This window comes from Nansenia antarctica, assembly GCF_963989245.1.
Source record: "Nansenia antarctica genome assembly, contig: SCAFFOLD_181, whole genome shotgun sequence".
In the NCBI taxonomy this organism is placed as follows: Eukaryota; Metazoa; Chordata; class Actinopteri; order Argentiniformes; family Microstomatidae; genus Nansenia; species Nansenia antarctica.
In genome coordinates, this window is record NW_027663169.1 from 52,042 (window position 1) to 63,804 (window position 11,763).

The window sequence follows — 11,763 nt, forward strand, 5'->3', positions numbered from 1 at the left end:
ACGAAATTTAGGAGGGGTGGCTCCCCTGGTGTTAGGAAAGAAGAAAAAAACACTTTTTAAAAAATCACAAGAAGGGAAGGAGCTGGTTTACATAAATAAAGGCTATGTACACTATCCACTGTACTATACTGTACAGATAGACGACTAGGGTTGTCATATTGCACAATAGTGTTATTGCACATTTATTTAAAGTGTCGCAGTTTGCAGGCTTGAAATGTACATATTTGTGCCTCAGCACTACACCTGATTTTTTCAGTCCAGCAGCTGCCATCAATCCGTCCAGACTGTCCAGGGCCCAGAACCTAGGTCTTTGCTGTGTTCAGGGCCTGGACGGCCCTGTGGTAGAAGCTGTTCTTCAGTCTGTTTGTCCTTGCGGCCAAGGTCCTGAACCGCCTTTTCGAGGGCAGCCGGGTAAAGTGTTCGTACCCAGGGTGGGTTGGGTCCCTGGAGATCTTGGAGGCCTTCCTGAGACAGCGTGTGTTGTACAGCTCTTCCAGAGAGGGGAGGGGGGCGCCGGTGATCTTCTGTGCTGTTCTCACGACTCTCTGTAGCGCATTTCTCTCCGCGGTAGTGCAGCTGGAGAACCAGTTGCAGATGCCGTAGGTGAGGATGCTCTCCACTGCGCCGTGGTAGAAGGTCACCAGTATCTCCTGCTTGCTGTGTTCCTTCCTGAGGACTCTCAGGATGTATAGCCGCTGTTGTGCCTTCTTGATGGTGTCTTTTGTGTTGTCCTTCCAGGTCAGGTCATCCCGCATGTGCATCCCCAGGAATCGGAGGGTTGAGACTCTCTCCACGCTCTCTCCGTCGATGAGCAGGGGCTGGATCTCGGACTTTTTCCTCCTGAAGTCTACGATGATTTCCTGGGTCTTTGACTTGTTCAGCAGCAGGTTGTTAACCTTGCACAGCTTGCTCAGTTGCTCTACCTCATCCCTGTACGCCGCCTCGTCCCCCCCCGAGATGCATCCCACCACGGTGGTGTCGTCTGCAAACTTTACGATGGAGTTGCTGGGGTGAAGTCGTAGGTGTAGAGGTTGTAGAGGATGGGGCTTAGCACGCAGCCCTGCGGGGACCCAGTGCTGAGTCTGAGGGCTGTGGAGGTGTGGGGGCCCACCCGCACCCTCTGGGGGCGGTCGGTCAGGAAGTCCTTGATCCATGCACATATAGAGTGTGGTAGACCCAGGTCTAGTAGTTTGGTCACTAGCCTGTCTGGAAGGATGGTGTTGAAGGCGGAGCTGAAGTCCACAAAGAGCAGTCTCGCGTAGTTGTTTCCCCTCTCCAGGTGGGATAGAGTGGCGTGGAGAGTCGTCGCGATGGTGTCCTCTGTGGACCTGTGGGCTCTGTAGGCGAACTGGTATGGATCCAGGTTGGGCGGGAGGCGTGTGAGTATGTGGGCCCGGACTAGTTTCTCGAAGCACTTCATGATGATTGGTGTGAGTGCCACCGGGCGGTAGTCGTTTAGGCAGCTCACCGTGCTTTTCTTCGGGACTGGGATGATAGTTGAGGTTTTCAGGCAGGGTGGGATGGTGGCCTGGGACAGGGACTGGTTGAAGATGTTGGTGAAAACCCCGGCCAGCTGGTCGGCGCAGTCCCTCAGGACCCGCTCCAGGACGCCATCCGGCCCCGAGGCTTTCCTGGGGTCCACCGCCTTCAGCACGCGTCTCACTTCATGCTCTGTGAGGGTGAGGCTGCTGAGAGCTGGAGAGAGTGGTTTTTGTGTTGTGGTTACCTCCGTTCGCCCCTCGTCGAACCGGGCGTAGAAGGTGTTCAGCTTTCCCGCCAGCAGGGGGTCGTCCTCTGCGGCTGTGAGCCTGTTGGCTCTGAAGTTTGTCATGTGCTGAACCCCCTGCCACATCCGCCTGGAGTCGTTGCTCAGGAAGCATTCCTCAATCTTCTCTCTGTGGTCTGCCTTGGCCGCTTTGATTCTGCGCTTTAGGTTAGCCCTGGTGGTGCTGTACAGCGGTGTGCTCTTCCCTGCGAAGAAGGCGTTGTTGATCAGTTTTTGGACCTTCCCAGTCATCCATGGCTTCGTGTTGGGGTAGACCCGGACCCGTTTGTCCACGGTGACTGAGTTGGTGCAGTTCACTATGTGGTTCAGAACCGACGACGTGTACTGTTCCAGGTCCTCATGCTCATATTCCTGCCATGGGGTGTCATTTAGGCAGATCTGCAGTGGAGCGGACCCTTCTGGCCAGGTTCTGACAGTCTTAGTGGTGATGGGAGCACTTTTCCCCATGGGATACTTGGTTTGGATTTATTGTGTGTTTGAATATATTTTCAGTTTCATATTTCAAAGTTGGCTTTTATTGTATTGACATTGTATATAGTTTTGATTTGTTTTTACCTGTTATTTTTGCAATTTCAAGGTTTGGATTTATTGTGTGTTTGATTATATTTTCAGTTTCATATTTCAAAGTTGGCTTTGACAATAAATCTGAGTCAAACTTCATTTTCTATGTATGTTTTTCTTTGCGTGGGTAAATGTATAGAGGTGAATGGGTTAATTTTCAAAACAAGTGAGAAAACAGTTGAATTTGGATGGAATGTATACCTATAGTGATATATCAGTGAAATATAATAATAGTATAATAATATATTCATAATAATAATAGTTTTACAGTCTGATACATGAGAAAGGTCAAATGGCACAGATGGTGCCAAAATGTCTCCAAATGGCCTAAACATATCCAAATTTGGTGTCCGCCTAAACATACCTGTACTAAAACAGGTACAAAGTTGCATTTGCTCACATTACTAGCATCAACTTTGGCACAAGTACTAATAAGACCCTGGAGTACTGATTCCTAGATGATTTGGGCTTGGTTATCAGGTTTCCAAGGTGATATTCACTGTAAAAGCTGTTGTTTTTTTAGGCGGAGACTGAATTTGAGATGTTTTATAATGTTCTAGCTCTATTTACTCTGACACAGTAACATAGATTTTGATTCTGACACTTCTACAGCCACCCCACAGGTGTTAGCTTTCATTTGATAACAAGATCATTATGAAGGCCCTTGTGATTGTGGAGATATTCTATATTCACTGTGGGCATGTCATTTCGAGCAGAAAACCAGAAAAATGAGGTGGATAAGATGAGGTTAAGAGAGCTTCGGTGCTGTTGTGTTTTCACCAGTTCCCGCTGACACAAATTGTCAATACGCCGACGTTTGTACATTGCACGCCGGCTGAAAGAGCACGATATTCTCAATGACTGAAGCGCAATTGAAGCTTCACTGCCAGTGTTCGCTAGGACATGCAGAATCACAGTCTTCAATATGTGAGGTTGTGTCTGTCCCCTCGCATAGCTTCATCACCTGGCAGATGAGGAAACCCCTATGTACTGTGATATGTTCACACTGCATTAGAGTCACAAATGATTCACTTGTATTTGACCTGGAACAGATTTAAGACTGGACACCACCCTGTTCAAAATGGAGTATCTCTTAGCCCAGTGAGATTCGTGGAGTTAGAAGGTGAATCACAATCACACCCAAGCATTATCAATGCACCACAGTAAGAGCAAAATGTGCCACCAAAGTATAGTGCTGTTACTCAATTCATAGTACAATTGGAAGAAAATCATGTAGCAAAATACACATGGTCTTACGATATTAACTGGAACTACAAAAGCATAGGAGATTTTCTCTGAACAGTTCAGAATTAGAGACGGTCTCTTCATTGTGCATTGCCACTCAAGACTCCCCAGTCATCAAGGATAGAACTGATTAACCTGCCATCCATGTGTGATGAACCGCACGAAGGCAAGCACTGTGGCTAATACAACAGCAGACTGAACATCCTCCTAGTGCTGTTAGGGACAGCAGGGCTTTAGCTTAGCTTAGCTTCCCGTGTTTGAGAAATTGGGTTCTGGTCAAGAATGAGATAAAGCAAGGATTAGACAAAGATGCCGTACAAACTTCCACGATTCTCCAGGAAGCGCATCCAAATGGCGCCTGTGACATCATCTCTGCCTAATCCTTCTCAGTCTCATTCTGGTTAGTGGTCAGTTCTTGAAGGCCCCACAGCGGCTGGCTCGGGAGATGAACTCTTTGACCATGTTGCCGTCGATCTGCCAGAAGGCGGGGGTCTGGGTCACCTCTGTCAGGTGGTTCACACAGAACTTAAAGCAAAACTCTTCCAGGTCCTGAACACAACCAGTTTAAACAGACAGTTAGACACGTCAACCACAACGCTAACACTAAACAAGAGTAGATACCGTTAACCAGTTACCCTTAACCACTGACACAGGGTCAGGTAGTTGTTCATCTCCCTAATGGGTTGAGGTTATGATTGGAGGTAGGGTAATCTGATCCTAGATCTGTGATTGGGGGGTGCATCTTCTATACAAGTTTGAATAAGATTTCTGCCTCAAGAGATTGATGAGAAATCTAAAGCGGCATACACTATGCCGTACAGGTCAGGGGTGAGAGGTCAGGGTTGAGGGGTGAAGGGGTGGGAGACGGGACTGACCTCAGCGTCATAGCGTACGGCCGCAGCGAGCAGAGAGAAGGCGTTCTCCACGGTGATGCCCCTCTTTATGATGTGCTGACACAGGCGCTTCAGACGGTTCTCACAGTACGACGTGGCCAAGTCCAGCAGCCCTGCAGAGAGAACACAGAGACGAACAGGTTTGTATCACGGTTCGCTCAGCGCTCGAGAGATGCACTTCTTCCGGGCCTGAGATGGGGTTCGATCCAATCTATTCTGACATGTACAGTGCTGTGAAAAAGTATTTGCCCCCTTCCCAATTTCGTCTGTTTTTGCATGTTTGTCACACTTAAATGTTTCAGATCATCAAACCATTTTTTATATTACACAAAGAGGGCGGCAGGCCGAGATGTGTTGCTTCCTTATGATAATTAATTAATGCTCGAGGTAGACAATTAAGATAAAGTTTATTCCACAGCGCTGGGCCAGCCTCTCAATACACGGCAAGCAACGGTGAGAGACTCGCCCCGAATGACATCTTACAGTGGCTTGATATAGGCAAAAGTTGCTGATCAAGCAGCCAGCTGTTTGTCATGCAAATCATTCCCAAAGACAGGGCTCCGTTGAGTCTAGGTAGGGTTGTTGACGAGAAGTCCCCCTCTCCCAAAAGTGGCTGATTATCCTGACAACCCAGCTACCTGACCCTGGTCAGCTGACTGGCTGGTCCTAAATATACTGATCTATTGACCCCAGTACCCATATAAGTCTACCACCTGGTTGACCACCACAAGGCTCCACTGTCCTTAGATCCCAACTGGTCCCGTGGTTTCTATATTTGGCTCAGGTCCAGTTACAGACAGAGAGTTTGCAGTCCTGTGCTGATACAGCAAGAGAGGCTGGCTCATTTCTCAATAGTCAGATGACAACTTGCTGATAATCACTAATGATTAAAGTATTCAGGGTTTCCCTAAGCACAATGATTAAAACGCATCCTATCAGCCCACTCTTTTTTGTCTTCTCTAATGGACAGTAACTTTAATTATTTCTCTTTCTTTCCCCATGGTTGAGATCCTGCATTCCTCCCCCGGAATCGTCTTTAAATGACTTTTCCCATGGACAAATGCAAGTTCCCAGTCATGTGGCCTGACAAAGTGAACAAACATCTCACTCCACAATTGACTTGGCATGAGTAAAAGGTCACTTTGTGGTTAACTACTCTGATGAATAATCACCTTCTTTGGATAAAAACCTTTGTTGTTTAAAGGAGAAAATATCCAAATAGGTTTCTCATTACTATGTCTAACTACTCATTACAAATGAAGTAGGTATCATTTCCATCATTAATTCAAATCACATGTTTTTCCATAGTTTGTTACATAATTATACATTTTTAACAAATAGGGATATCGTCAATCAGTCTTGGTTCTTCGATATCCTAGGTCGATCTTCAACAGAGGGACCATCATGCTTTTCCGGTCGCAATGAGGCACTATCTGAGACGCTGGTGGACCATTGTTTTCTTTCGCCTTGTGTCCTCTTGTCTTGTTGCTGTGTTATTGAGAGACTCACAGTAGAAATTATTTCATTCACCCTCATGCTGCTTGCTCAAATGTTTTAACAGTGTTATTGAAACTCTAAATCCTTACCCCCTACTTTTCTCTCCCCTATTGTTCTATGTCCCCATTGTCTGGTCTTAAAGGTTTACTCCTGTTGTGGTGAATACGTACAACAATTGTCAACAAACTGGCAAACTCCTGCAACTGAGTCTAGTGCGCTATTCGGTTTAACTCCCTGGATGTCACGACGCATGCGAACAAGATTAGTGTCAGAGTCTTCAGTTAAAGTAAAGTCTGTTTCGTTAGTTAACACCCAGATCGTATACAGAACCGATAGAATTGTGGCCATCCATCTTATGCACAACGAGGCCAGGATCACATGGTGTCTCCCGTCACGCATCGTCTGTCCGGTATCTCTTGTCCTAGTTTCAATCTTAATTCACAACAACATCAAGAATAATTGTTAATAGCAGAGATAGTTATCATTATGGTACTGGAATCAGTAATCGTTTCATAATACGTGTTTTCCCCTTTGCTTGGTTCTCATCGTCAGAGTTGAGAGTGGGTTGGGCCCCCTGTGGTCCCCCCCATCTAGTGAGTTATGCACTTGCCTGCTGAGACATTTTTAGATACAGGGATTGCACAATCGTTAAGTACAGGTAGACAGACATTGAGTTTCTCTCAAAATGGTTAACTCGTCCTTCATCAATGCTCCTAGAGGAAACAAAAGGATTTGTCATTTGAAGTTCATGCCATGGGTATTCAAACTAGGACGTGTGTTGTGAAAAACCGTGAACCGTCCCTTTAATATCCAAATCAGTTCTTCAATACTTAGTTTATTTACTGTCAATGTGCAATCTGAGTCAATTCCCATAAGCATACTTTTAATGAGGTAGCGTATGTTAAAATTCTGATCACAATTGTTACTGATGGCTTGAATACTTCCCCGTTGGTCTATGTACACTATGAGCTTATTTTGCATTAAGGTTTAAATTTGCTGTGAACATTTAAATGTTCTATCCCTCTCTTATAGTCAAATATTTCTCAGTCAATCACCCGTTGGTTTTAGTAGATTTATCAGAGACACTCTTGAGTCGGTGTGAATGGTTTTCTATCATAAATGTTGCATCAATGTGTAATGCTCGTGCATTCAGCTGTTGGCCGATTAACACTGATGATCGTGAAGTACTGTCATTATTCGTATGTGTAATTGCTTTATCAACGTCTGTAGTCTGTCCTGTCATTATCATGTTTCTGCTTCCAAACAGAAAAACAACATTTTTATTTACAGTTACACAGAGAATTATTATTTGTGGTTTCCCCTTTCTCTCATCCGTCAATCGTTCATTGTCATTTCAGCCCCCACTTCTGTTAGATTGGCCCTCAGCAACGCCCCCGTTTTTTAGTCCGTCGCTCAGTCCCTCTGCATTTTCTTGGTTCTGCCAGGAGACAGAATTGGCAAGAGTTGTGTTGTCCGTTCGGGATTATTCATCAATCAAAATGTCACATATTCCTCTTTGCTTGTGTGAACATCAACAGTCATCAATGCATGTCTCTGTTTACTAAGTAAATTCAAATGTTACGTTTACTGAGTCAATGCAGAATTGTATGATAATTACAATAAGAGACAACTACATTTTCATGTCTAACACTTCTATGTGTTCTCTGTGTCACCGAGCTGCGTCTTGTTTGCAAGGGCAGTTCTATTAATAGTGTTGGTTCAGAGCGTCGTCCCTGGTGCAGCGTTGTGGAGCAGTGTTTTCCCCTCGTCTCTTTACCACTTTTCTGCTGTTGGTGCTAAGCTATTTAGCTTGTCCTGAAAATACAATAGTTATTCATTTCACTCTTTATCATTTGTTTACAATATGTTAATCAATACAAGGATTATTATTACTTAACTCAATGATTTCCCTATAACTCTATCACTCGACATGCTTCACGTAAGACTTCATTACCCATAATGCTTGATAGACTTCTTTCATGTAATCAATATCCCATAATGGGTCGCAAATGCTTTTGTTTGATATCAAATATTCATCAATAATCTTCAGTTTATTCTTTTCAAAACTCCCGATACTTGGGAAATTATCGTCACTCCATTCCGCAATCTTTGTTAGAAATGGTTCTGCATAGAATGGTCCTAATTTAAGTAAAATCCATCCTTTTGGTGTCACTGTATCAGTGTATTTTATCGGAATATCAATTATGTGTGGATCAATTTCCAATAGTTTATTAATAGCTTTCTTTTCCCCTCGTGGCAAGTCCCTAACCGACTTGTACTTAATAATCCGTTTCTCACAATTTACTGTCCTAGACATTTGATTCCCCATGTTTGATTAATTACACTGCACACAATGTTAGTAAAAAGGAATTCTTTTATCTAAATTGTCTCGTTAGAGCTTTATAGTTACACCATTCGTGTCATATACTTTAATTCAGTCTGTTGTATTGCGTTTCATCAAGGTCAATTAAATCCACGTCTCATCTGTTCTCTCCTGTCTCAATAAATCAATCTTGTCACTCAAATCTGTTGCGCTTTACCATTAACACAAATGCCGTATCCGTTCAACGTCTTATCGTCCTACAACTGTCTTATTACCGCTGACCTATATCTTTCATTATCCTGTTTCTCTACATAATACCACATTACTAGACCACTTTAAAACACTTTCTTTAGATCACACTTCAACTTACATACCATAACCACTTGCGTGTCAATACCTTATTCATTTAACCATCTTAATCAACATTCTACTTCATAGTTTCAAATCCTGTGCTATAACACAATACCATATTTCTGTACCATACAGATAAACACATGTCTGTACCTTACAGATAAAAACATAAATAAAAACCCACGGAATGCCCAATTCCGTTTAATCAATTCTTCTATGAATTAATCAATATCCAGTGTCAGTATTAATCTCCTCCAGAGTGACACCTAGCAGCTCTGTCCTTTTTATACCGTATTATCCTATATGTGGATTAATGACCTTCATGTTCACACCAATACTCAACCTTTAATATTTAGTCAAATCTAGTCATTGGCCCCCCCATCATCAAATTCATCCCCTTTCCTTCATTCAAGGAAAAAAATTACAGGTTTTTCCCTCTAGAACAACAATTCAGGTTAAGCACACAACCACACTGGTTTATCTGCCTTACCTGTCTCGCTGAATCTAGGATCCTGTTCGTTAAACGCCAATTGATAAGATGAATGTCAGATGAAGGGCGGCAGGCCGAGATGTGTTGCTTCCTTATGATAATTAATTAATGCTCGAGGTAGACAATTAAGATAAAGTTTATTCCACAGCGCTGGGCCAGCCTCTCAATACACGGCAAGCAACGGTGAGAGACTCGCCCCGAATGACATCTTACAGTGGCTTGATATAGGCAAAAGTTGCTGATCAAGCAGCCAGCTGTTTGTCATGCAAATCATTCCCAAAGACAGGGCTCCGTTGAGTCTAGGTAGGGTTGTTGACGAGAAGTCCCCCTCTCCCAAAAGTGGCTGATTATCCTGACAACCCAGCTACCTGACCCTGGTCAGCTGACTGGCTGGTCCTAAATATACTGATCTATTGACCCCAGTACCCATATAAGTCTACCACCTGGTTGACCACCACAAGGCTCCACTGTCCTTAGATCCCAACTGGTCCCGTGGTTTCTATATTTGGCTCAGGTCCAGTTACAGACAGAGAGTTTGCAGTCCTGTGCTGATACAGCAAGAGAGGCTGGCTCATTTCTCAATAGTCAGATGACAACTTGCTGATAATCACTAATGATTAAAGTATTCAGGGTTTCCCTAAGCACAATGATTAAAACGCATCCTATCACTGAGTAAATAGAAAATGCATTATTTTTTTTTATATGGATAAACATTTATGAATAATATAATAGATAATGGATGAAAAGACATAGATTGAAGTGTTAGTGTTTAACCATTACTGTTGCAAAACATGAAGGTTTTTAGCTTAGATTATAATATTTTTAGGGTTTGGGCCTGTTTGATTTCTTCAGGGAGTTTGTTCCAGGAGCATGCGGCAGAGTGACTAAAAGCTGCTGCACCGTGTTTTGTTTTCACTCTTGGAATGATTAGCTGATTAGTCTACCAAGACCATTTTGTGATTTGTATACAATTAGGAGTACTTTGATATAGAGGGGTGATAAGGTTGGGCGTCGCCTGCACCATTTGGGTCCTGCACTGAGTCCTGAATAACTGTCCTTATAACAGGACATCCAGGATCAGGCATCTCATCAGGGACAGAGGAGGAGTGGGGTGAGGGCTCTTGTGCCTTCAAGACCTCTTCACCCCCACAGCTCACTGTGTCTTTGTCCACCATACTAGTGGCACCACCTTCACCAGCTGTGACACTGCAGGTCTGATCAGCCAAAGACTCTCCGGAGGTGATTGTCTCCAGCGTGGCGTCAACCTCTCCTCATCTCCTCAGGGGTCTGGGAGCGTGAGTCAACCTCTCTCATCATCTCCTCAGGGGTCTGGGAGCGTGAGGAGTCTTCCTCTCCTGAAGACGTCACTGGGGAGGGGTCAGGTGAGGATCCACCCTGATAACGGCCACAGAGTTTGAATACATATACACTGAATTGCCCATGTTGTATGGAATGTGCTATACAAATAAACTTGCCTTGCCTTGCCTTACATACAGTAGCTAACCACGTCATTATGTTCAATGATCACAGTAATGGGATGAGGTGAATAACACCATGTGTAAAAGTCATGACAAACTAACCATTTCATTTCCTGCTCCAGGCAAGGCAAGGCAAGGCAAGGCAAGTTTATTTGTATAGCACATTTCATACAACAGGGGCAATTCAAAGTGCTTTACATGCATTATTTAAAAATACAGCAAGAGGAGCATAATAAAAATAAAAATTACAATGAATAAAAGCAAATATAAGAAGTAAATAGATAAAACATTTAAAAAGACAATAGTTAATGGAAAAAATACATTGATAGAAGTGTTTGTGTTTAATCATAACTGGTGCAAAACATGAAGGTTTTTAGCTTAGATTTAAATATTTTAAGGGTTTGGGCCTGTTTGATTTCTTCAGGGAGTTTGTTCCAGGAGCATGCAGCCAGCAGTGAGACTGAAAGCTGCTGCACCGTGTTTTGTTTTTACTCTTGGAGAGTCCAGAGGGTAGGTCTTCCACCATGCAGACAGGCAGGTCAGCCGACTGGGACGGCTGCTATGGTCATAAACAGAGGAGAGGGACAGATAAATAAAAGCCACTTCATCTTACAGTCTCATTCTAGGGGCAAAAATGTACTAAATGATAATCCAATGGGAGTTTTGAATACTGCAACTAGCGTCTCCATGATATGCAAATGTACTTCCACACTGTTGACTAAACCACTAAAATACTCTTCTTTTAGACTGTTGCTACAGCTCAGAGAGGTGAGAACTCACAGCTCAATACGAGAATCTAGCCAAAGCATTTTGAGAAGGGTGCACAGAAATACTTAGGAGACACACTTACCAGCGTGGTTCTGTTAGGAGGCCATGCACACACACTTCCCCACCACCAGAGGGCAGCCTAGCTCTGCCAGGACGGAGTTTGACCTGGAAGACCCCGACCAAAGGCCTGTGGTCTGAGGTCTTGATCTCTGTACAACTCTTGTACTTGATTGATTGATTGATTGATTGAAAACTTTATTAGAAGATTTGCAGAAGTAGGTACATGAAAGTACATATTACATACAAGGTCAACTAAAAGGATAAAAACCCAAGAAAGCCACTGGCTTATTTCAATTGGGGTCCTTGATGTC